The sequence below is a fragment of the Haemaphysalis longicornis genome, unplaced genomic scaffold (genome assembly GCF_048455015.1).
Source record: "Haemaphysalis longicornis isolate Haplotype H1 unplaced genomic scaffold, Haemaphysalis longicornis Haplotype H1 scaffold_4, whole genome shotgun sequence".
NCBI lineage: Eukaryota > Metazoa > Arthropoda > Arachnida > Ixodida > Ixodidae > Haemaphysalis > Haemaphysalis longicornis.
Genome location: NW_027526361.1, coordinates 145,871,582 through 145,898,607, shown reverse-complemented (window position 1 = coordinate 145,898,607; position 27,026 = coordinate 145,871,582). Strand labels below are relative to the sequence as shown.

General features: G+C 44.0%; 1 long non-coding RNA gene across 1 annotated transcript; it reads right to left on the bottom strand.

The window, feature by feature from the left end:
• Positions 1-9,178: 9,178 nt before the first annotated feature.
• Positions 9,179-11,732, bottom strand: LOC144180607 (uncharacterized). The gene is made up of 3 exons (XR_013324475.1): positions 11,692-11,732; positions 10,750-10,868; positions 9,179-9,341 (listed from the first exon to the last, which is right to left on the bottom strand). It is a non-coding gene; the product is annotated as an uncharacterized LOC144180607 (long non-coding RNA).
• Between the last annotated feature and the right edge of the window lie 15,294 nt (positions 11,733-27,026).

Here is a 27,026-nt window from a genome sequence, read left to right as displayed (position 1 = left end):
AGGTGTCCATGTAACGCCTCCCATATTTTGTTCAACAATAATTCTCCCGGGAAAAGCACGAAGGCTTGGCGACCGTGGCGTGCCGACACTGTGCGGAAGTTGACAAAAAAGGGGCCTTCTCCAATTTATGTCTGATTAAAAGGGTTGAAGGAATGATGGCGGAGTAATTGCTTCTCCCGCTCTGACCAGATACATTAAACGAATAGAACACGTGCTCGCCAGCCTAAAATATATGAAAGGTGGAGTCACGCTTATTTGTGTTCTTTGCTAATATATTGAGCAACAAAATGTGTTTTGGACAGCGTTAGATTCCACGTGGAGATTGATTTGAGGCAATAACAAGATGTACAAAAACTTTGACTAAGAAACCAATAGAAAAACAAAATAACTGAATTTCTATTGACGGTTTGATGGCTATTTCTATAGGTGCATTGGCGGTCAGCAAAATTCTATCAGACAAGTTCATCGGTCACACACGCGCAATGCGTTCGCTAAGAGAGCATGGTAAAAGCTTTGGTTATCAAGTTTATTAGGAGCAGAAAGGTAGTCAAATGCGAGTAGACAACTCGACCTAAACCAGCCGTAAATCTTCACAGATGTTTTCCATCAAATCGAACTAGCAGAGTCAAATGTCACTGTCCCGATGTCATTGCACCCAAGGCATTTATTGATTGTGGTATTTAACACGCCGAAGTCACGACTGCGCTATGAGGCGTGGCGTAGTGGAGGGCTGCCGATTAATTTCGACCACCTGGTGATGTTTAACATTCCCCGAAATTGCGACGCACCGGCGTTTCTCTCTTTGTGCCTCCATCAGAAAACCGGCCACCATGGCGGGTTTCAAACTGGCGTGCTTATCCCCAGCAGCAGGACCCCTTAGCCACTGAGCCACCGAGGGGGGTGCACCCAATGCATATCAGCTGTTTAAAAAAAGGCACATTTGACAAATCGCGTGCTGGGTGTTGAGAATTAGCACATTCGAAATTTTTTTTTCAAGGTGTTCATTAATTTACTGCGGGTATGAATGCGGACTGTCGACTGCTCGAACTTGCACTATTGTTATACGCCAATCCCGTCTATAATTGGCCTGGCGATCATTACTTCATAGTCCGATCTTTATCGGTCAAGAATAAATGTGGTGTCTAATTTAAAACATGTATTCTACGAAAATATATATTCTCCACCTGCGTCAGTTAGGGGCCCAACACTTTCTTGCCAACTTTTGTGCGCCTTTTCTAAATCTACCAATATAAACTCCTTATCAAATTATGTTTACTCCTTTACTTCATGCATGAACTTCCGTCGAATGAAAGTAGCGCACTTATTCTTTCTTGGGCGATCTCCGCAGAAGAACAAAAAAAAAATGGCTGTTGGACTGCGGAGCTGTAAACGACACCCACAACAATTACCTGTGTTACTTCACTTGAATTCCTACACGTAGCTCTACAAAGAGTGAAAGCAGAGACTCTGGCAGCTGTTTCTGGCTTTCTTGGGGGCGGCGTCCGTACGCAGCAGCGACGGAGAAAGAAGACGCAGAAGACTGCCTGGTGAAGGGTTATAAAGGGCGCTCCATGCGCGGCATGGCTCTCTCACATCCTCCCCCTAACTTTTGTTCCATAGATGGCCGCCAAGGCCCTGACACTTCCTCCAGACGCTGGTCCGGTAACCGCTAATCCAAAGCACGCGAAGTCCGTTACCATACATTATGTGGTTTGCACTTCAGACGAAGGCTTTGAATGACCGCAGTTTGTAGACCCGCCGCTATGCTCGTTGAGTACACTATATGTCTCCCAGACTCCTCGTGTAGGCATAGCTTAGTCGGCAAGACGATGGGCTCTCGCTCCGTTTCTCTATTTTTCTCGTGCTTAGATTCTTGGCGGTGGAGTAATTTCTCTTTTATTCTGTTAGTTTTCCACTGAGCGGATACAAAAATTTTCTTGGCGCGTAGAGGTGTACTGTTTCACAGTAAAGAATGACAATGATGCACACCGGGCTACTGAGTTCAGACGGACAGGTACGGGGCTTCTTTTTGTGCTCGTCATCGCCATCTAAACTGGCGCTCAATAGGAGGCATTAGCACCGAACATCATTCATGAAAATTGGACATTTCTCGCCGCGGCCGGAAACACGAAATTAAAATATTTCGTCTAACTTTACTCAACAACGTAGAGGTTCAAGCTAGTTAGATCTTATTTTTCTGCCTACTTTGAAGCCGAAAACGACGAAACAAGCGACAAATACATTGGAGTGAGCGTTTTTGTTCGTCAGATAAGAATTTCAGGGACGATGTTTTGGGGTTGTTTCTAACTATTTTTGTGAATAACTGAAGACGTAGCCCTAGGCCATATGCATGAATTATAACTCGATGCTGTGAACAAAAAACATCCGCATATTCCTTTCAAACTTTTTTTTTTTGCTTGCATAGGAAAAATATCCACGTGTTTGGGACTCAGCTCATGCCTGGTCGTTTTGCAGCACATGTTTGTAGCCCTTCGGCTACCGAGGTGGAGTCATGAGAAAGCTCGTGTACTGTTTTGCTGCCTCGGGAGATAATCTTTTCGGTGTTTTTTGTGAAAGGGAAGATCAGAATAAAACCACCAGAGAGTTTAACAAAGAGTGGCAAATTTGATAAATAGCGCTCCTATTTAAAGGAATAGACAGTTTTCTACACAGATATCACGGGCAAGTGTGCAGTCTACAACCTCTCAATATCCATCATCAGCTGATAGTGAATCAACATCGAACACACTGCTTACAAATGGTGCGTCATGAAGGGACCGGAAAGGGGGAGAAGGAAACGTTCGCAATTTTTTCCCACTCAGATCGGTTGGGAGCAACTTGAAAATCGTAGCATAATAAAGGGGCCCAACTTCCTGTATGGGTTTGTGCGCAATCAGCTGGCATGTGCGCTACTGTCAAAAATTCAAATCACCTCTGTCTAACGAAGACAACGGTTGGAACGCACAGCTTTCTTGCGGGCCAGAACCAAATGGTGAATCGTCAACGATCAAAGTACACATGGCCTGGATGTAAAAGTCCAGACTCTGACGCGAGAAAATGAATCCCTAACGTGAGCGCTGAGTTCCCGCGCCCCCCATTGTCGCAGTTGAAAGTGGAGCGTTCAAATCCGCTTTAAATTCCAAACTCCTTCGACTGTGCTGAAATGGCGCAATCGGATAGACGTCGGCTTCATAACACAAAGGACACACGCTAGATTACATCCACGGGAACCTTTAGTCTCTTGTAACATATTCGACGTTATCATCATCATCATGTACTCTCTGTTGGTTTTCCTGCAGTTCGTTTTAGCTAACGACACCGCCATCTGTAGGACCAAGCAAGCTTCGCTTTAATAAGAGTGCACTGAGCAACGTTGTGACCACGCTTGAGCTGCGCGGACAAACCAGTGACAACGTCGACGCAGCGCAGAAGCCATAGCACTTCCCTAACACTGGTCTTTCTGTGTTCGACTGTTGTTTTGAAGGCCAAAACAAGAGATGCCTGGACATTAAATTTTAGCTGGATGAAACAAGCACTAGTCGCCCAAAGGAAGTAATGAGAAGTTAGGATTTTAAAATATTAACTATTGTAAGGGAAACTCTGGAAATAAACCTAAAAGTTATAACGAATAAAACAGGTCGATAAAAAAACCTACGTGGACTTCCTTAGGTCGTGGCACCGCCTATTTGTTATTTTGGAGATTTATTTTACTAAAAATGAGACTGTGGCCGTGTACGCCAACAATATCTTATTCTGCCCTGGACGCTGAGGATTCGATCAATTTTTTAAAAAATTCAAAGAATGATTCAGCGACGTGATCTCGAACACCGAAAAGGCGTTTCGGCTTTCTCCGTTGTGTCGATATTTTTTGTTCAACAAATTCGATTTGTTGTATTTAGAAGTTCAATTGCTCTTCGTTTTTGAGCGGAGTGGTTTCAGAGGCAGACAAGGTCTGCAAGAACACACCAGTATTGAACGCGTGCCTTCGAAAGTGAGAAACTAAATTGTTCAAGTCCCTAGGATGGCAAAATTTCTGCATAAAGTATTTTGAAACATTGAGAGAGGATACGCTCGCATAATCGATTTCTGAAAAGTTAAAAGGAATGCGGGGGAACTATAAAGTTTGGCCCATAATGGAAAAAAACCCACAACAAAAACAAAACGGCGCCGTAAACCCAGACGCATAAAAGACGAGTCAGGACAGCGCTGTGAGTTTGCATGGACAGTCCTATCGGCAACAAGCCCTAAGATGTAAGTCATCAGCTTAGCCCGAATCTGGTACACATAAAAATTTTGCCTTCCATGGTAAGTATTTACTTCCGATGCGGGTTACCAAACAATACATGGGGCTTTTATCTCGAGTTAAGAAACTTATGTGGTGCTACGTATCAACCCTGGTATGTGTGTGTTGACGCGGCGTGCAAGGTAAAACAGGGCACAACGGACGTGCAATAGCGCTTATATGCAGAACACTAGTCATGCGAGGTCAAGGGCACCTAGCGCTGAACCGAGGAAGTCAGTGCACGCTTCTGCGACACCAAGGCTGCGGTACGGCCCGAACACTATTGAGCATGCAGGTACTTACCGCAGCGGCCTCTAAGGGTGGTTGGCGTCGGGGCCATCGCCTCTACGGTTATTCGAGGATGCTTTTGCTAGTGCGTGTTTGACTCTTACGTGTCGTCGCCTCTTCTGAGCGTTGCATTTAGGACTATAAAGTCAATGGTCAAAGCAAGCATCGGGGAGAGGGGAGTGAGTACTGGCCCGCCTTGGAGAACATTTCTATGCCCTGTTCGAATAGAAATGTCGTAAGAACACCAGTGGGGTGCTCCGTGTATCATCTATTTTCTCTACTAACCGTGTAATAAATAAATTATGTTTGGCTAGTGCCTCCACGTTGTCAAAACGGAGGCACCTTCCCTGAAAGCCGCTAGCCTACCACGCTACCATGTCATCTTGGAGTTCGGTACTATTACGGTGATGCACCAATGAAATGGGAACAAAAAATGTGAACCACAACACACCAAATTGAAAAATGCTATTCGCAGAGGTCTGATAAGGGTACGCTGATGTTATACTTGGAAAACCATTTACCAAATTTGTTACTGCAATTAAGGCGCGCGTCAACTTGACTTGAAGCTAAAGAAACCGCGCTATATCTGTATTCTGGTTAATAGTTTTGTGATCGCGTTTAAATTGTCCCTGACAGTTCGCTTACCACCATGTAACAGCGGTTTTACTGAGCAAAGATTGTGATATCTAGAAGGCAGGCCTCCTGACGAAGGCTTGCCGCAGGCCGAAACGCAAAGCAAACTTGACGTTCCTTACCCGTTCGTCTTCTCGTTTGCAATACACATATATCGAGCTGAAAAAATACCGGTCCGCGAACCAGTTCGATGAATTATTACCGTAGTATAGAAAATGTTGAGTAATTTAGAGGGACAACAAAAACTACATAACTACATACTAACAAAAAGTTAAAATGCTGCTTTGGCACCATACCAGTGGCGCTATTTGAGCGCCAATTTTCAGCAATTGAGGCAAGTAGCACGGGAAGCACAGGAAGGAATGGTGCTTCACCAGCCAATTTCTCGCCCAGCTCTCTCGCCCAGCTGGTGGACAGGTTTGTGAACTTAAACGGGAGATGGGGCAGGTGTGTCTGGTCACCTTTACTTTGGTGAAAAATTTCACATATAGCTCATTTTCCGCACGCAGTTACATGTAAAATTTTTCTGCAGGGAAAAGATTTCTCTTTCTAGAGAAAGCACAGCCGAATCCAGCCCCATCCGCATTGGACAAATCGCATGAAATTTGAAGTTTCTTCTACTACAGAAGACAAAATATTACAGCTATCAGCATAAATTTTTTTGCTGGGTCTTTTAATACTTGTAAATTAGTAATGCTTTTTTAGCTTGTGAGAGAATTTTTTCTAATAAATATTACAAGCGTGACACTTTCCAAAATTGCCGAAATGCACAAACCTGTTCTTTTTTTTGAAACACTTACGGAAGTTTACATTTTTTAGTAATATTTATCCCTCAACCTATATTTTGTGCCCTTTATAGTCCATATAGAAAAAAGTATGGTTGAATTCTTAAAATGCGTAGAATTGCAGGTAAGGGGGAAGGAGGGAGGGGGGGGGGTGCTTACTGCTGCATTCAAAACCAGTATAAGAAAGTCCTTTCTGAAATTTTTTCCAAATCTTCAGAAATCAAGCCCGAGATGGTTCTTTATCGCAGACTTCAAATACATGCTCCATTAATCGTGTAAATTAGTGGCTACAGGGCCCAAAATATTATCTTGTTAGCTGGATCTACTTTGACGTAAGACGAAAAACGCCCGTACAAACTTGTCTGCCCTACACATCCTAAGAAACTAACGATTATCTTAGGCAGCAGCCTTCTTGCCAATTTCGCAGAGATGACAAGCATGGTTATGTCAAAAGTAGGCTATGAAGAAACGTCTAGAGAAAACTACGTCTTCGTTTTGCGCTGAGTTGATTGCTGAGGGCAGGAAAAAATATGAGAAACTATTCGTGTATAAACTCTGTGCGAATAATTCATAACCAAGTTATAGGCATTTCTTTTGCTTTTACCGAGTAAACACACCTGTAAAACATACAAGCGCGTTTGATGCTGTGAGGCAATGCCTGTGCCTCGCATTGTATCATGCATGGTGGAAGAAACTTTTCGACCCCCTGGGAATATCGACACATAGAAGTTCTCGTTTTTCGTCGTGGACAGAAAACGGCCGCCGCAGGCGATGATCGAACATGCATGAGTGCCAGTGGCTTAGCCATAGAACCTGTCCCGCGGATAACACTCGTTAAGTATTTACACGTTGGAGGTGTGCGAGAGACATTTCTGAGCACTTTAGTAAACGCAAAAAAGGAAGCACGTTTGGGGTGTCGATCTTCGCCGTTGCTTAGGGCGGCAATCTTCGCAGGGAGAGAAATGCAAACTGGGAGTTTTGTATTTTCTGCAGGATGAAGGAAGTGTGTCTTGCTCAACCTTGCAGTCCGCATGCGCGACCGGCAACAACATATCAGTTCTTCCCTTCTTCTCTTCCCATGTTGCGACCACGTAGGAAGCGCTGATAGTGATGTGATTGCTCTGGAGTTGAGATGCGTGTGAGAGTGATCGAGAGAGTTTTTTATTAGCACAACAGGGGCGCGGAGGCCGGAAGAGGGCTTGGGAGAAAAAGATCACGAAGTTGACCGCGCGTGAAGGGAGCAATGCGCCGAATGATAGTGACCGCGCATTATCAGAAATTTACCATCCCTTCCTTAAGAAAGTTGAAAGAAAAGCGAAAGCTAAAAGTGCTTCCAGCCTTCACTAGAAATGCGTCCAATCGATAGTAGATCCAAATTGCAAACAAATAACGAACCCATGCCACAATTTTCGCGCACTATGTAAAACCATCTACCAGATATCTAAATCAAAAGCATCCACCTACCTTTACTGGGAACACGTGCACAATCGCGTGAACCTCTAACGCGGGGCTGGATGCACGTTTACTTGAAGAAATCATGGATCTTTGCCTGACGTGTGCCACTCAACTACTGCAAGACGAACGATTCGAAGCTGTCCACGTTCTTGTGCACTGCCTCGGTGGCATTGGTGGACCTGCTCAGAAAAGTGCGCATTTTTGCTACGCACTGCAAAACATCGGCGTTAGACGCGGCTTCTTCGCCTGGCTTGCGGGCCCTCTCTCAGCGTCGTCGTCGTCTTGTCGCTGGTTGCGTCATCGCGATGAACGGTATTGACGATGTCTTCAGTCGTCAGTTCAGCAGACGTGCATGCTTCATCGTCGCACTGCAGGTGACTGCCGCGTCCACGCCGAGCGTTTCGGCGACTTCATTCCATGCATTATATCCTTCACTCATCTTGTCATCTCCACTGGCTAGCATGGAGGCGAAACCTCCCAAGCGTAGGCGATAGCGATAGAGTTAACGCGCATTTAGTATGCTGATGATGATAGTATTACATATCCACCATTAGTCGTCGTTCACACCAACACGAGTAAGTTCGTACACTCGGAATACGTTATTTTGAAGTGCTGTTTTATACGATGATGATAATATTCGATACGTTATTCTGAAAGAATCTGCGTTATGAAATTGGTAGAAGTGAAATATTTTTACATAGAAATTAATGAACATTTGGTAGGGGATTTCCAGAATGTTCGTTAATCTGAAAAAATTGTTAATCTGAGGTTCGCAATAACGGTCGATTCGTGTACTGGCTTATATACAACCATTTCTTTTTGGCGATTCTCTACAACCGTTTTCACGCAATGGAAGCCCGGTGCCACGCACACGCAGTGTGTCCACAGTTCTTATCAAGGAGCCGTGTGCCGGGCATCTAATCAGAACTTTTCGGTCGAGGAAGCGGTCTATGGGAGGCCTTATTTTTTTGTGAAAGTATGCCATTGGTCCTACTAAGAGAGCTTTCCCCATAACAAAGTGTGTGAGGACCGTCTCGTCGGGAACCTGTAACCTCATTTATTTTTTTGGTCCGGTTCTGGTTCAGGATCTGCGGGTTGAAAACATAACGGCTCCTGTTCGGGTTAAGTAACGGCAAAAATAGGGGTCCGGAGAGAGAGAGACAATAGATTTCTTTATTAGTAGCCAACCATTGCTTAGCTATGACGTCAGCCCTTAGCGAAAAGATGCCGTATTTTGAATGTATTTTGAATGCATTTAATACATATATTAACTTTGTATTTATTCTGCATTATTTTGTCCGCATTCCAAATGCATTTCGAATACATTTACAATGTATTTAAAATGTACCTCAAAAATACGTAAGCAGTGCATGAAAAATATATATTTAATGCATTTTAAATGCATTAAAAATGCTCATAAAATGTAATTTTAAATACGTGCAAAATGTATTAGTAATGCATTTTAAATGCACAGAAAATACTGCTTCAAATATACTCAAAATGCGTTACTAGTGTATACTAAATAAAACCTAAATACATTGAGAGATACCATGGCAATGTGTCTTAGGTGGAATTGTTAACGTTCAACTAGAAACTACATTAGTGTGGTTTCAAAAAGTTTAATAGGCACTAGGCTAAAAATATGCTCCATTGTGAAAATGTAAACCGGCCATGCTCGGAATGCGGGCCAGCAAATGACTGAAAAGAACAGCATGTATGCGCACAAATTGGCAGTTTGAAAGTTGTTTATTGTACACCTCAGTCGAGTGGCCAATTTCGCCATTACTAAGTAGCAGGAATGAATGCCTTTCAGCCACCTCGGTAGCCAGCGCAGATGAAGCGTTGTGCGTCAGAGTCTTCGTACTTCGGATTCTCCACGCTGGAAATTTCACCAGCAGCTGCAGTGAAAAGAAAATGGGAAAATATTAGTGAAACACTTTTTTTTAGAGGCAAATAAATGTCAAATCAATCAGGCCTTTTCTCTAGCCATGCCAACGTCCCTCACGAGCAAGGATTTTTTAGTTTCTCCTTGAGAAAAAAAAAAAAAAAAAACCCGCCGTGAAAACAATGCCCCTTTGAAGGACGTAAGGCAATTTATGTAATGGTAAGCATAGTTTATATTGTCATGCGGCATCGGATCTTCAATACCATTTTTAAGAAAGAATGGTGGCCGGGAAGGGGGGGGGGGAGGGGAGGCTTATGTTTGGAAATTGTCTAGGGATAAAAATTAGCGAAAATTAGAAAAAAAAAAAAAGACAGAGCTAAGATAACAACGTTACCAAACATGCAACAGAGTTCTTAGAGTTATGCTACTACTTCTCTTTCTTAGGCGCTTGAGTTAACTTGAAACGGTGGGAATTCTAGTTTTCCAATTAACTAGGACAAAACTGGTCTGTGACCTCCCAGGACGCTAATAAAATAAGATAGGCAGTAATCTTATTAACTACAATTATTGTTATGTGTTCCATATTTCGGCGTCACCTTCTTCGGAGATTACGTTCTAAAAAAATAGTGCGCAGCGAAACAATTTAAAAATGCATGGGCAGGATTGCAGTAGAAAGCTTACATAAATGTCATTAAATTGGCGTGTGCACTCAACAATGCTTTCAAAGGAACGGCAAAGTAAGGTTATTTCAAAAAACAAGAAAAATTTCACGCTGTCCTTAAAATAACAAGCTCTTATATCGTAGGCACCTAACCGAAGCAATTAAAACAAGCAACGCCAGAACACGTGTATTTGTGCTTGCACACACATGTAATTTTTTTGCTCTCCGCCGCACATCACCAGCAGGTAATTTTATACTTTTTGCTGTACACAGACAACGTCATCATTTAATTCGGGAGCAACGCAGAAAATAATTGTAAATGCTCGCGTCTTTAACATACAAAAAAATATAAACACCTGTTAGCTTCAGGGACCATCAAGTAAAAATAGTTGCTTCATAAATACTCGTGACACCTAAAAGAAACTCGTTTAAGTACACCCTTTAGACGCAAATGGGAAATTGAGGCTTCTAAACACACACAACCGCCAAGCTGCCCATGCTGTTTTCGGTGCCTTTGGGCACATTTCTGAAATTCTCCGGTGGCGTGGTCCAGCGTTAGCGCGTCGGGTTCCGCGTGTCTGTTACTCACGAGCGGCCGAAGGGCCTCTCGGAACGCGTACACGTGTTCGTGAATGCGCTACGAAATGAATACAGCAAGGAGGGAAAAAGTTGCAAGGAAACACAAAAGAGGAAGGGGCCAACGTCCTGAAGTTTCGCGAAGTTTTGGGGGGAGCAATCCAAGGAACAAAAAGAGACGAACCCGCCCGGGGGACCCGTTCCGGGAACCGAGGGGTCTCGCGCAGGGAACTGGTTGCCTGCCTCGAAGTCCCCCTCCCCACCCGCATTCCTTCTCCTTCCTTCCTTTGCTGGTTCTTGGTTCTGGGTGGCGATAGGAACAGAAACTGATTGTAACTTAGCGGCTACTCTCATACAGTTTGTCTTAGATGGAAAAATAATTTGTAGTCCCTGGGCATGAAGCACCTTCGCTACTGCCACATGCACCAAAAATTACGTGGGTCGCTTTTAACACTTTTGGTCACTTCGAAACAGACGGCATAAACTCTTTCATGGCTTTAGTTGACAGAACGGCGACATGCGACCGACAAAAATCGCGAAGGCTGCTCGGATTCCCGCCGTATGGCCCGGCCACGCGCATTAGTCGGATGAATGTATGCCACAAACTGGCTTCCTTCCCCGTACGGCGGCTGCTGTGAACATGCGCAGCTGTGAGCGGCTGCTGCGAACAGAAAACAAAAGAAAGCTGTGTCCCTGGATACACTTCGCAAATTTCTTAAGCGCGTAAACATGGACGGCGGACTTTCTGTGAACAGGCTGTGCTAAAAACGTTCCTGGCGGTTATGTGTTTAATGCAAGTGTTAGTCCTCAATGAGTACTCGATCTACAAGGAAACTCGTAGCAACAGTCCCCCGTCCACTCAGCAGGGCCGGAGCTAAAAATTAGGCGCAAAAAGGAAAGCACTAAAATCCATTTTTTTACGTCTTCTTGCTGTCGTTGATTTGTGAGTACATTCCCTTGCACGGCGTAGTTACGGTAGGAAATCTTGCTCGCAGGTGGAGGTAAGCTTAACAACCACGTGCGGATTTTATAAAGGGCATTAGCACTCTTCGATTGCAAGGCAAACATACGTCAATTAATTGTAGTGTGACACCGTACGCGCAAATAGCCGGTATATCGTGCTTACCTTGGCTAGACGGCCAACGCCGCTGCAACGCGCCGTCCAAGCAGACGTCCACCCGACGACCGCGCGTTGAGGAGTCCGAAAGAGGACAGGCAAAAGAAACGCAGCGAAGGCAGACAAAACGTGAAGGCGGGGTGCGCCGCTCAGCTCGCGCCGCAGGTGCCGGGCACAGAGGAGGAGGTAGTGAGCGGCAGTGAAAGGCGCCGAGCTGCTCGCCCTCCCAAGCATGGCCAGGGTTGTCCATCTAAGGCGAATATTTTTCAGAAAAAGAAAATTTTCCAAGCCTCCACAGCGATACCGTCGTAACAACGCTGGCAAAGTGCAAGTGTTTTCGTACATATATATACACGTTGAATTCGATGTTCTTTCTTTGCCGATTGCGTTGGAACACCGCCGCTTACATATTTGTACGCCGAGTTTCTCTCTAATACGCAGAGTTATGTCTGCTTTAGACAGCGCAGTAACTGAGAGTATCTCCCTCAGTTTCTTTTATTATAAGTAAACATCGAGGAGAAATTCTCAGTACGTTTTTTCATTTGAGATGTATTTTATCCGGCACTTAAGATATGCTTTACGTGAATCTTACAATTCAGCAACTGAAGCAGCGCCTGTAGTGTACTCGAAATGTATTTCGGCAAAGCTTTATGAATACATTTAAAATGTATTTTCTATAAGTATTTTTCATGCATTGAGAGTGTATTTCTACCATGTTCGTTCGACAAACGTAAAAGGCATTTGAAATGTATTTCGAATATATTCGGAGTATATTTCCATGCTTCAGCACACTTTTAAAGCATACTCAGAGTGCTGCTCTAAATGTAGTTAGGTAAGTGTATTTTTATAATATTTACAGTGCATTTACACCATGATCGTTTGGCGGGAAGAAATACATTTTCAATATATTCTGAATGCCTTAAGCGCACATTCGTGAGGTTCAGTGCATTTTTAATCTATTTGGAGGGTACTTAAAAGCACTGTATTTTTCCCGTCTTTTTAATAATGTATTTTCAATATTTACTAAAAATTGAGAAAATGCAATTTTTAATGCACTTAAAATACATTTACAAATACAAAGCATATTTGAAGTGCACTTCAAGCGTACTCGTACGTATTTCAAACGTATTACTTTTCGCTAAGGGAGGGCGTGGACTTTTGTGTCGCCGTGGCGGCGACACACAGCGCCTCGTGACTACATGCCGAGCACATCGTTCAGACTTCCGCAAAACATGGGTCCGCCAAAGAGTTATGTGATGTTGCTTGGCTTCATTTGACGTCAGTAAAATTTCCCTTATTTGTTAGTGCTTCTGAAAAAAATTGGCGGAGCTAATAGTTGGGTGAGGCTGAAGAAACCGCCGAGATGGGGGTCGATCTAGTCTCTTTCACTGCAGCACTGGCTGACATACCTTTCAAACCGTTGTGACAATGCATAGAGTAGCGATTTTTGTGGTTGCTGTAAAGAGAAACGGTCGGTGAGAGCCGACGAATTTGATATCACGTGTAGAGTTAAGAATAGAATCACTCGTAGAACAACAACGGGTAGAGGAACCGTTTAGTCGTCAACCAGTGACAGATATTTCTCCCTTTATAATTTCACTTCCAGTTCGCCTTCAGCGGGCCTAAATACTACCGTATCGAAGGGTTCGGCTGCAGTTCCTGCAAAAATAAAGATACCAGTTCGGTGGAGGATTTTCGTTTCGTTCGGCTTTACCGAGGCTACTATATATATATATATATATATATATATATATATATATATATATATAGTGTTGGCGTTGTAGACTGCTGCCCTATCTTTCTGTATATATATATATATATATATATATATATATATATATATATATATATATATATATATATATATATATATATATATATATATATATATATAGGGAAATGAGGGGCTTGGTGAATTAAGACAGAATATAAGGGTTGGCAGTCCAGAAAACCTCGGAAAGGAAAGGGGAGGTTGCGGTGGGTCATAGAAACAGATGAAGATTTTTTTTAGTAAGAAAGAAAGTGGTGAAAAAATGCCCGCCGGCTGGGATCCGAACCCACGACCTGCAGAATACCGTTCTGGTGCGATAACCACTACGCTACCGGCGTGGCTGTTCCCCCACCACTTTCTTGGGCAGTTATGTTAGGTATTTCTTGTTTCCTGTACTTGGGGGTGGTGGCCAGCGCCACTAGGACTACTCGGGGTGAAGGGGACCTTCTTTTTAACCCCCGGGCCGTGACTCGAGTGTCTACGACATGTCGAGAGTGGTCGACCAGCGTTGAACCCTCTTAAGCTACTTTTGGCACCAAGACTGCCAGAACAGAGGCCCTCGCTAAGCATGTAGCGAATCAGAATATATATATATATATATATATATATATATATATATATATATATACATATATATATATATGGAAAGTTAAGGGGTGGTTGTGGTGGGTCATAAAAACACATGAAGAATTTTTTCATTCAGACAGAAACCACCTTTCACCACTTTCTTTCTGACTCATAAAAATTCTTCATCTGTTTCTATGACCCACCACAACCACCCCTTTGCTTTTCGTGGTTTTCTTGACTGCCAACCTTTATTGCCTATCTTATTTCAGCGAGCCCCTCATTTCCCATATATATATATATATATATATATATATATATATATATATACAGAAAGATAGGGCAGCAGTCTACAACGCCAAAGGAGGCATAGGGGTGTGGTGTGTGGTTAGGCTCTTTTCTTTTTAACTACGATTAATGATGAAGTAAACATTTTTTTGTTTTTTAATATACAGAAGAAAGAAAGAAAGAAAAACACGCGCCTAGAGTGGGGACCGAACCCACGCCTTTCGATTACATGTCGAATGCCTTACCAATTCGGCATAAATGGTTACCGAGGGGTCGATCTAGTCTCGAATTACCGAATTACCGAAGTCTTACCGAATTGGTAAGGCATTCGACATGTAATTGAAAGGCGTGGGTTCGGTCCCCACTCTGGGCGCGTGTTTTTCTTTCTTTCTTTCTTCTGTATATATAAAACAAAAAAAAAATGTTTACTTCATTAACCGTAGTTAAAAAGAAAAGAGCCTAACCACACCCCTATGCCTCCTTTGGCGTTGTAGACTGCTGCCCTATCTTTCTGTATTTCCTCAACGAGCCCCTCATTTCCTTACTATATTATTCTGCGAAAGCCTAGCGAGGGTCTCGGTTCTGGCAGCCTTGATGCCTAGGTAGCATAAGAGGGCTTCCCGCCAGTTACCCGCTCATGACAGGCTGTATACGCTCGAGTCACGCCCCGGGGGTTGAAAAAAAGGTCCCCATCTCCCCGTGTAGTCAGAGTGGCGCTGGCTACCACCCTCAAGCGTCAGATACACTTCTAGTAAATATAAATAGCCCAGAAAGTGAAGGAGAACACAGTCGCCCAGATTGCCGAATTGGTAAGGCATTCGACATGTAGTCGAAAGGCGTGGGTTCGGTCCCCACTCTGGGCACGTGTTTTTCTTTCTTTCTTTCTTCTGTATATTAAAAAACAAAAAAATGTTTACTTCATTAAACCGTAGTTAAAAAGAAAAGAGCCTAACCACACCCCTATGCCTCCTTTGGCGTTGTATACTGCTGCCATATCTTTCTGTATTTCCTCAACGAGGCCCTCATTTCCTTACTATATATATATATATATATATATATATATATATATATATATATATATATATATATATATATATATATATCAATCTCTACGCCCCTTCAGAACCACAGCCTCATATAATATGCGTTCACATGCATATCTTGATATTTAAATTCCGTTGTCGAGACAGCGTTCCTATAGGAAGCTCACCATAGCTTTTCTGCCAACGGCATCCCTTTCCACTTACCCGCTGGGCGAAGAAAGTTTCACGCGGACGTGTTTTCCAAACAGCTGCAACCAGTGCACAGGGCACGCTGACTGGTGGAAATGAAAGCCAGCATACGAATAAGTATCAAACAACCAAGCCCTGCCATTTTTTCAAAGAGTAAAACACAGAGTTTGAGTCCGGGAACCACTTCAATGACAAAAGACAGGGACAATCTACGCCTCTGGGAAATTGAAATTCAGAAGCGTCCCCGCTGCTTCTGAAGAACGCGTGCGCCACTACCAACTGTCTGTGTGATAGACTTCAAGCTCAAGAAGAAACAATGCGAAATACCTTGCACGTTGCAAAAGAATATTGTAAGTGCGTTTTGTTCTGGCGGAGGTGGGGTTTTCGCGTGTCGAAATTGCAATAGTGCGTGTTTTATTTTGCCCAAGGCTCACCTATTTCATTTCTGAACAAGTCGAATTTGGAAGTCTGAGTAGCTCTCCGTTCTGTGCACATATGTTTCATGTAGCAACAGAACGGTGGAAAACGAGAAAAAAAGACTACCTCAAGAACGATTGAAAGATGGACATTGAACTGCAGGATCTCGTAGTAGTAGATAGAGCTGCTACCAGGGCGAAATTGAGAGGTCGACCACTCCTCTATGAACTTTGAACACAGGTTTTTGCGCTGCAACAAACAGAAGTTTCAAAGAGTTTTGATGAATTTACTATCTTTAGAAACAAACGGCAAACTGTAGGCAGCTTCCACAATAATGGGGGTACTGCTTGCCGTGCATGATGTGCTTGATGAAGCTGTCGTCGTTTTGAAATGCACATAATAACCATTTGAAGGTCCTAATCTATATTCGAGATTAATAGAAATACAAGGTTCGTTAAAAGAGTGTTTGTCTATAATAAATATCGTGACGAGTAGCATATAACCAGCTATTTCGACACTTGGTTAGAGGTTATGAGGTACCCATAATAACGCAGCTTACTCATGCATCGGCGTTGGAGTTCTTTATAAAAATTATGATAGGACTTTTCACTGTAATCATTCTGACACGTTGAATACTCCTGAGCGCAGAATCTAGAGCGCTTGTGTGACTATTCTACTAAACCAATACTTATGCCATGAGGACCAATTTATTCCTCTCAACTATAGAGTAACAAATGCAGTGTTCTTATTGGACTTCTTCAAAAGGTATCCAGGCAATATTTAACTATTATGACTGTGTCCGATTGAGGTAATCCATTCCTTATTTACTGAACTCGGGGTATTGCCTTTTTTATTGCATTACGTTGGCCTTGGTACTTTATGTTTTCCCATTTCACAATGACAGGTTACTTGATATTTTGCATCTAGTCTAGGACGTTCAAAATAGTCTAGTCTTGTCTAGTCTAGTCTTGGACGTGCAGCATGCAATGCGCATTTTATACATATGCGCGTATGGCGAGGAGAGAATTATTTATTCTGGAACACAAACCCGCACGTGCGCAAGGCTGGGCATCCAAGTTGTATTCGTGCGATGATGAGGGAACACCACGAACGTCAAGAGATGTGTGCCTATGAAGAGCGGCAGATAGACAGTAAAGACAAGATGGTTGACTGGTTGCTGTGTGAAAGCAAGTATAAATTGAAGCAGCAGGTTGACTACATTTCGTGAATAGCCATCCGCGCCTGTCGTCAATGTGTATGGAAGCAAGCTTGACAAGCTGTGGTTTATGAAGTTTATGTAGGGAAAGTTTCAACTTGAGTATAATAATTTAAATCTACCTAATATTGTACGGAGGTTATGTAGTAAAGGTAAATTCTGCAGAACCTCTCAAATGTCGCATTCTCGATGTCTTTGAAATAGAAATTACATGGCGCATACAAGGTTGATTCGGAGAGTTTGGACTGCAATGCAATAATATTTTTGACCCTAGGCCATGTGCAAACTTTGCTTCCTATAAAAAGACCCGTGTCTCTCAAGATGACAGTCATACAAACAGTGGGAATGTCTGTTCTAAATGTTACAAAATTCTTGAACCCTGAAGTGGACGATGACGATCTCTGCGGGGACGTCTGTCAAAAGCGAAAAAAAAATAACGTTGTTGTGAACTCCACTGGATATATACCCGTAGGCACACCAAAGTGGTATATCAGAAGATCATAAAAACGCACTTTGCGCGCCTTAGTCTTCATGGCAGCACTCCTGTGATCATTGTTGGACACTATTTTGGGCGTTTCAGAACTAGACCAAACATGTTTTCCTCAGTTTTTGCAGGAAGCCGTTACTTTCAAGTGCAACACCAATCAAAGTCACTGAGCTATGCAAGAAAGGCTGTCAATATGGTGAAATTGAGCAAACGTATGTCGAAAGTTGTGACAGAACTACCCAGTATACCCCAAATAAATTATAAAACTATCGTTCCTAGCATTATCAATTGAAGGAGATCGAAGACCTTTTTGTAGCCAAAGGCCTCACCATACAGCTCTCCTCCGCAGATAAGGCCGGTGATGTTTGCCCTCCCCGTCTTCTTCCGTTCTAATTATGATAGCGGAAGTGCCGGCTTGTCATCTATTCCTCCTATCCGCAACTGATTCAGCGGTGGCGCTATTTCGGCCTGCTGCTACAGGCATCTGACGGAGCTGCGCTCTTATTTTGCTTTCGCAAGCCGAGTGAACGGCTTCTCCGTAGTGATGTCGCCCACCGCAGAATGAACGCAATGGAAAGGCGTTATTCTTTTCACCGTCTTATTAGAGATGCAGCAGCGAGAGGAAGTGGCGCCACAATATTCTGCCGGCGAATCCGCTATTGCTGCCGCTTTGTGCTAAAAACGTGGCGTCATGGTGAAACGATACACGCGTAGCTATCATACCTATTTTGCAGCTGGAAAGCTGGCGTAGACATGGAAATGACGTATGAGTGCATATAAACCGCACCTGAGTGCTCTCCGTGAACGCGTAAAAGCATGGAAAACGGCAACTCAAGAGAGCCGCTTTTCGGAATTCGGCGGGAGAGGGAAAAGGAGGCCGCCTGTTTTGAAAGGGTGGCGGAAGGGGAAGAAGCGGCAGTCAAGTTTATGTACGAGCTTAAATCTAACCTCGCGAGAAGTGCTACGTCTTGACTGGTTATTAACCCGCACAGAACAGAACGGTTCTGGCCGATTTTTTGTTTGTTAGGGAAAATGTCTATTTGATGCTGCGAAGCATAAACTGGGGAATCGGTTGTGTCTTCGCTGCGTATAATAAATCGGTATATGTGCGAGGGTGTTTTGGCACTACATTCGACTTGCACATAGCAGTATTGGATACAGCTCAGCAGAAACGTTTGAGACGAAGGCAAAGCCTTACGTGTAGCATTAAGTCTAATTTAAACTCTTACACGAAGGTTGCACTTCCCCAGTGCATCCTGGACCTCCACGTTGTAGCCGGACGGACGGATAGACGGATGGATTGATGGATGAGTGGATGGATGGATGTATGGGTTGGTGGGTCGGTGGGTGGATGAATGAATGAATGGGGGGCTAAATCAATGTATGAACGGACAGACCGACGGACATACGAGAAGCCCATTGCAGCAGCCAGGCACCGTGTGGTGTAGTTTCTTTGACTAGGATACTGGAGGCAGTCCCACATGAGGTGGCTCAAGGTAGTTGCAATTACAAATTCGCGCAGGCCGGTCTTATACGCTCTGATGGAATGGTAGCGAGAACTTTTATTAAGTCACGTTTCTCACGGTAGCAAAAAATTCAGGTATGTGAAGTTTTTTTATACATTTTTTCGTAAGCTGTTTTTTTTTGCGTGAATAATATGGATATTTTCATGCTACGAAAGGCCTGAAAACATGCGGCACGGTATCCCCTCGCAACTGCGCTGTTGCGTGTGACGTTGCGTTCTAGAGGAGTTCAGCGCAGGGCAGAAAGACAAACGTTCTCTTTTCCTCACTAAGCATGAAACATTGTTGTCTACACACTTTGCAAGTATGTTCACATCCAGTCGTATCTATTGTTGATTGAGCTTAGAGGATATGCAATAGATTCGTAAATTTTTGGGATAGATGGAGGACAAAGTTAAATGTGGAGAAGTTCTTCAAAGCGCTTCAAGGTTTGTGGGTTCGGATCAGGAAGTTGTGTTCTGAAGGTATACAACAGAGGGCACAAAGGCTGTAACCAACCGGCGGTACTTCCTACGTTGTAACTATTATGGCCGCATGTTATTAAGTTCACTGATCGCGTTCTACATATTAAAAGTGCTTTTGAACTTGTAGAAATCAAATAATTCGCGTACAGAAAAAAAATCGCCATTTCATATTCAGTTCCGCGTACGGTATCTATTCAAGGAGGGGACAACAATAGCGAGAGCACAATCGTTTTCATGAATGTTGGCAGCCAACGAAACTTCTTGCAACGGCAACGCACAGTTCGGGTCTATGACGCACTGAGGAACGTAACACCATTCGTATTCCGAACAATAGAGTCCTCGCTCCCTGCCCTCCCCTGCGCTTCCAGAAGGAAGGCGCTGATTTCCATGCGGATGACAAAGAAAAGCTCCTGGAACCAGAGACCACGTATCTACCGTGAGCCGCAATTTCCCCGCCTGCATTTAGATTCTGAAGCCATCATATCAAGACGCCGTGCACCTCTTTGCGCCCTGTTTTCGCTCGCGGAATGCAATACTATGCCTACTACTTCTCATAAAACTGGGAACTGCTTTTATTTCCTAGGTATTTCTTAGAACAGCGTATCAATTCATCTAATTTACCCGCTGCGGTGACGCAGTGCCTAAGGCGTTGCGCTGCCAATCCCGGGGACGCGGGTTTGTTTCCCGGCCATGGCGGGCGCTTTTCCCGGCGAGGCAATAGGCGAAAACACCCGTGTGTACGAAATTTCGCCGCACATTAACGATCCCGAGGTAGTAGAATTTAATCGATTGTAATCGCCTGTCTAGCGTCACCGCGTTAAACCTCGCAATAAATAAATAATCAATTCATCTAATTATAGTTTCTTCAAAATTTAAGACACCACATTTCAAGAGAGGTGTGCGATAAGGCACGGTCCATAGAATACCTTTAAAAAACTTGGCAGCAAGGTACAGTGGTTTTTGCCGACTCCCATCCGAACGTTGTACGCTATCAACACAATGACAAAAAGTTAATGCCACTGTATGCGTATAAACGCATATTTAAATACCCATTGTTTTAAAGTACAAACTAAGCCCGATACGAGGTCGTGTAAAATCAGTTGAAACGACGGGGCTGTGTTTCTCTTGTATCGGCTAGAACTCAACGGGCGCTCGCTTGAGCACAGCAGCGCTGTTGATGCGCAAATTGTACGGTTGGCTCAAGCGAATCGGCAGCTAAACGCCATCATCGGCAGGCTCCCTCCCTTAGCGAGAGGGAGAAGAATCACATCTTGCGAGACCACTGCGCCCTCTACTGGTGGGCCCCAGAAGGCATGTCTGCGAGGCCGCAAGTGAATGTGGGAACCTGCTTCTGCTCCCATGTGACCAATTAGCTTCACCAGACTTGCGAAAAAGTTCAAATATCAACGGCACCACTGTTAAAATATAGAAATATGACCGATATGCCATTTAGGTTCTATTGACAGGCTGGCCTGTGACGGTACGCTCGTGCCTTTGCACAGGCAAAGTTCAATTCTGGACGTCGATAAATGCATAAAAATTAAAACAATTTAGTGTAATGGTCCAGGTAACTTGGTACGTAAGCTAATGACCACAAGCACCCGCAAAAAGTACGGCTATGACGTATACTTGGCATCCCTATTCTAAAATTCTCGTCATAATGAACCTTGTCAGATATGGCACTTCTCTAGAATTTTGAAAAACAAATTAAGAATATATGTGTTCTAAGTGCACACCCCTTCGAGCCAAATATTCAGCTTTACACCTATCCGTTAACATCGAGACTTTTTTGTGCGAAAACGTCAGTGAAGTAGGCAAGCTGAAAATCTAGCGTCGGGGTTTCAACGAGACCGCCCTCAAGATGGCTGACGCATCTCCCATCAAATGCCCGCGGATAACACAAAAAAATTTGCAGATGTCACCTAATAAAGCTTATTGCATGAAGTACCAAAACATGTGAGGAAATACTCGATTGAAAGACAACTTCTCAGGAAATGTCATGTGAAAAATGAAAAGTCGTTGACGTGAATCTGGGTAGTTAAGGTGTGGGTTAGAATGGAAGCCGGGTCCGAATTATTGCAAGAGGAGCATGCATGCTCAACGCAACGGAAGCTGGCCAACCGTATTTTGCGTATACACTGGACCTAGTCCTTCAGGTTGATAATGTGTATAAGAGGCGTACTACTACCTACATGAGCATGTTATTAACGGAGTAGAAATGGCTGGAGCAGCAGTAATGGATCACCATCTGAGAAGTGTATGTGATTGGCAGTCCTGGGACTGTGCCATTACTGAAAGGAGGATGGGAACCTCAGATTGTAATAACAAATCCTGCTTTTTCCCATGTGTTACTGGCCTTAGAAGTGACAAAAAAGTAATAGGGTTCACGTAAATACTTCGCGAAACTTGCGCAGTTGAGACTTTATAGAACCGAGAAACATCATCTGTTGTGTTAAAGCTGTGACCTAAGTGACTGATCATCTGTTTAAATCTGCCAGCTCCCCTATGTGTCCTAAGAGGGAGCAGTGTAAGAAGAAAGTAGAAATCTCTGGTCTAGAGATTAAGCGGAGGTTCAGAAAACGAACAATATCAGGTTACGAAAAGCAATAAACTAAATAGGAATCAAAAGGAATATTGCATAAAAATACTGACAAATATTGAAAAATTGAAAACAATAACAAATGTCAGTTATTTTTATTAGGAAGGTTAATATATAAACACAGGCTCTCAAGCTTGCCTCGTACTAGCGAACATTTGACCGTACGTACGTGGGCTATGCAAGAAACCTCTTGTTACACATTTCCTCCTTGCTAACCGTACGCCTTCGCCTACATGGAGCAGCTAACATAAAACGGCATTTATTACAGCACGGAAAAGGTTTCCTTTCTAAAACATCAGCGCTACTTTACATTTCACAAGATAAAACACATATCTTTTATCCTGATTTTTATGAATTTCAAGTTCGCACACTGTGTATCTGTGACAAGACAGGCAACGTGCTATTCAAGACGAACTGCATGTGTGACCGATAACAATCCCTGCTCTGCAAGACCGATGAATGCGGCAGTGAGAAATTATTGCCCACTGGTAACTTGCGTATTCTGAAGAAAGCTTAGGCCTCTCATTTGCAAGGAAGACGCATAGTGCCTTGGGTCCGTACCAGGAGTAACTCATGATGAAGCAACGTAGTTTCGCGCCGAACAAAACGCTCAGTGATGAACCATGGGCCAGCCGCGGCACCCACTTAACTTTGTGACCATGTTTGGCGCAGCGCCCGGATGGGAAAAAGTAGGGGTGTGTAGGGACAATTATGCCTATCCACTTGCATACATTCCGCTTGCATTTTCCGTTTGCATACATACTGTAATTACTGTTTAGCGCGCTGTAATCGCGGCATTTCTATTCGCTTGGCACATTCTGAAGCAGAGTTAGCTTATCTTGTAATAAACCGCTTCCCACCTGTTAACGCTTTTGTGACCGCGAAAAAATGGGTTGTTTTTGGGTGTTCAGGAAATATTTTTTTCTTGCGACCAAAAATGACTGATGTTTAAGTGTAAGACTCGGACTGACAGAAAAAGAATGGGGATTTTTAACAATAATAATCTCAAACACCAGATTTATTACAAATTATAATAAACAAATATGCAATTAAAAAAAAGTGACAAAAATTGACAAACAGATCAACGCCAGTTTGCGCATGGTAAAAAAAATTAAAAGATACGATTGGAACATAAATTCCTGATAAGATAACACGGCAAAAATGAGCTCTATAAGTAAAAAAATGTATTTACATGCATACAATATCATAAACTAGGGCCTACCGGTTGTTTTTGTGTAGTCCAGGAAATACATTTCTTCTTGCCACAGAAAATGATGGGTGCAAATGTGTAAGTTACGAAATGAAAGAGGAAGATTGGGGATTTTTACCATTAATAATTTCAAACAACACGTCAATGAGGAATTTTTTTTAATTGTAAAACAAAACAAGTAGCAAAAATAAAAAAAAAATGATCGTAAATTTAATGCTACTGTGCACACGTTAGACACAAAAACAATTTGAAATATGCACTGTTAACGTAAAAAGCTTATAAAATAATACTGTAGATATCAGCGGTGTAAGTACAAAGTTACTTACATACAAAAATATAAAAAGATAAACATGAACAGCCGCGCGCTGCTGCGGAGCGCTACGCCGGTTGTTTCAGGGTAGTCCAGGAAATACCGTATAAACCGGAATATAGGTCGAGTTATTTTCCAAAAAATCCGTACAAAATCCACCCCTCGTCTTATATAGCGGTCATTGGCAGAATGTAAAATGTGTAAATGGTTGTCTGGCAACAATGTGCAAGCGCAGTCCGTCGCCATTGCCATTCGTGTCGGACAGCTCTCTCGCACTATCAGGCTTTTATTTGATTTCGCTTTTCGCTAGTTTTTCGTCTTTTACTCGTTTATTGTGCCTGCGTGCGTACATTTCTGTACGTCTCTGTTCTGAGATGAGTGGCGGCAGTTGATGCCAGTTCACCGCGGCGTTTAAGCTGACGGCGATTGAGTCACCGAGCAGAATGGGAATATGGCGGCGCAACGCCAGTTAGGCGTTTCGGAGAAATGTGTGCGGTAATGGCGGAGCCAGAAAGCTAAGCTGTGCGCGTGCAACCCCCGAAACTGATCGTTCCGTGGACGACAAGCGGTCCACCCCGAGTTGGAGAACAAAGTGGCGGACTTCGTCCGGGAACTTCGCTCACGATCGCTCCGGAGGCCATGCGCGGACCGGCTCCGCGAACTGTACAATGAGTGGATAGCCGGCGACAACAAAAAGACCTATACGGGCCGGTTGCGACCGTGTCAAGCTGCCCGACGACATGGTTACACGAGCGTTCAGGAAGTGCTTCATCAGCAACGCGCCTGATGGCATGGAAGATGACTGCGAAGCAGTCATCCTTGGACGACTCTTGGACGAATTATTTTTTTTTGTGAACTTTTCCCACCTCAGGGTAGGGGGTCGACCTATATTCCCACTCGACCTATAATCCGGTTTATAAGTACATTTCTTCTTGCACAGAAAATGATGGGTGCAAATGTGTAAGTTACGAAATGATAGAGGAAGATTGGGGATATTTAACATTAATAATTTCAAACAAGACATCCATGAGGAATTTTTTTTTAAATTGTAAAACAAAACAGGCAGCAAAACAAAAAAAAATTGACCGTAAATTCAATGCTACTGTGCACACGTTACACATAAAAACAATTTGAAATATGCACTCTGAACGTAAAAAGCTTATAAAATAATACTGTAGATATGAGCGGTTGGAGTACAAAGTTACTTACGTACAAAAATATAAAAATATAAACACGAACAGCTGCGCCCTGCTGCGGAGCGCTACGCCCAGCTAAAACTCCGGGCTGCGCTTGGTGGAGAAAACGAGACTCTCTGTGCAGCCGGCGGCAAACGGACTCGCCTGAACGACGTCAATACCCTGCAGTAGAGCCTGCACGGGCCTGCTTCAAGGCCCGGGCCCGGTCCGAGCCCGCTTAATGAAGCCCGAGCCCGACCCGGGCCCGTGACCCTTTGCTCGTGGCCGGCTCTGGCCCGGGCGTCAATAAGTGAGCCGGGCCCGAACTCTGCCCAGGACCGTCGTCTCAAGCCCAGGCCCGGCCGGGGCCCGGTCATTTATTTTTAAAAATAAGGAGGGCCCCCGTGTGTGGGAACACGGGCGGGTTTAGACACTGAAGGTAATTATGTTTGGTTGATTGGCTTCGTAGTGGCCAATCAGACGAAGCCTCTTGTCTGTACAGCACGTCATGGAGTAAGTGCGAAAATTTAGGATTAGGTAGTGCACGTACTTTATCTTCCACCGTCTTCAGTTCCCGTCCCATTGGCGCAACAATAACGAGATTTAGTACTCCGTACGCTGGGTATGACAGCTGCACCTTACCGGTACTCACTTACGGGGCAAAAACTTGCAGGTTCCCTTAAGAGGATTCAACTTAAATTGAGGAAGACTCAGCCAATAATGGATCGCAAGGCGATAGTTGCAACATTACGGGAACAAGAAAAGAGCAGAGTGGGTCAGGGAACAAACGCGTGCTGAGGACATATTAGCAGAAATTAAGAAGAAATGGATGTGGGCAGGGCATGTAATTCGAAGGCAAGATGACCATTGGCCATTCAGGGTGCCAGAGTGGATTCCTAGAGAAGGCAAGCGTGGCCAGGGGCGACAGAAACTTAGATGGGCAGACCAGATCAAGAAGTTTTCTTGGGTAAAGCGGTCGGAGTTAGCACAGGACTGGGATAATTGCAGATCTATGTCCTGCGGTGGGTGTAGATAGGCTGATGAGGAGAAAGATGACGCTGCTGCTGATGATGATGGCTGTTCGTTTAAGTCGAGATTGGCGCATTTATGGTATATTTGGAAATCCACATTTCGCAACTTTGCTACTGTAATTCAGCCATGCCTCAATTTGACCTCCATGGATAGAAATTGCGCTATTTGGATCTTCTGGTTCACATTTTCGTGATCGCCTTTAATTTGTACATGACTGTACGTGTATTGTAATGTTCTATGTGCTCTGGTTGCTCAGCGGTTATGTTTCCCTAGCTAGCGAGGGAGATTCACGGCCACTGCAGCCAGATTCCGATAGGTGCGACATGTAAAATGCACTTGTTCATATACATGGGTGCAAAGCTCGAGGTTATCCGAAATTAGTCTCTTCCCGGCAACGGCATTCCTTGTAATCGTCGTACATGAAATATTAAAATTACGGCAGAGTTACTATCAGAACTAGCAAAACACGTTTACAAAACAATAAATAGAACTGATGTCAAGAGGCGCTTGTAAGTAAACTCACAACTTTCCTTTTGATGTCTAGTCTACTGTTCACGTTGGAAATAATAAAGGCGAGGCCCATGAACTCAAGCCCGAGCCCGGCCCGAGCCCCCGGCATTATCCCAGGCCGGGTCCCGGCCCGCCAATAAACGGCTTCGTGCGGGGCCGGGCCGCGCCGGCCCGGTAATTCGGGTCAGCCCGCGCCTGTGCAGTGCACTATCCTGCAGATAAGAGCTGTGGCCTTTATAACAGCGCCGGATATGTTCACAACAACGCCTGCCCACGAGAAGAAAGCGAAACTCACCGGCGCACACCCGGCGCACATTCAGGGCGACGACGCTTTTCCGCCCTCAGTGCTTCAGTCTGATGAATCTAAGTCGTCTTCTGTGCCTGCGCTACTACCGCCATGTACAGATTCAAGCTCAGATACACCGGAATCTGTAGAAATTCGCCTTTCGCACGAAGCATCGGCGAGTGGCGGCGTCGCCATAACTGAAACCACGTGAGCTCGTCTCCCTGCCGGCGAAAGACAATAAAAAATCCCCCCACTCCCCG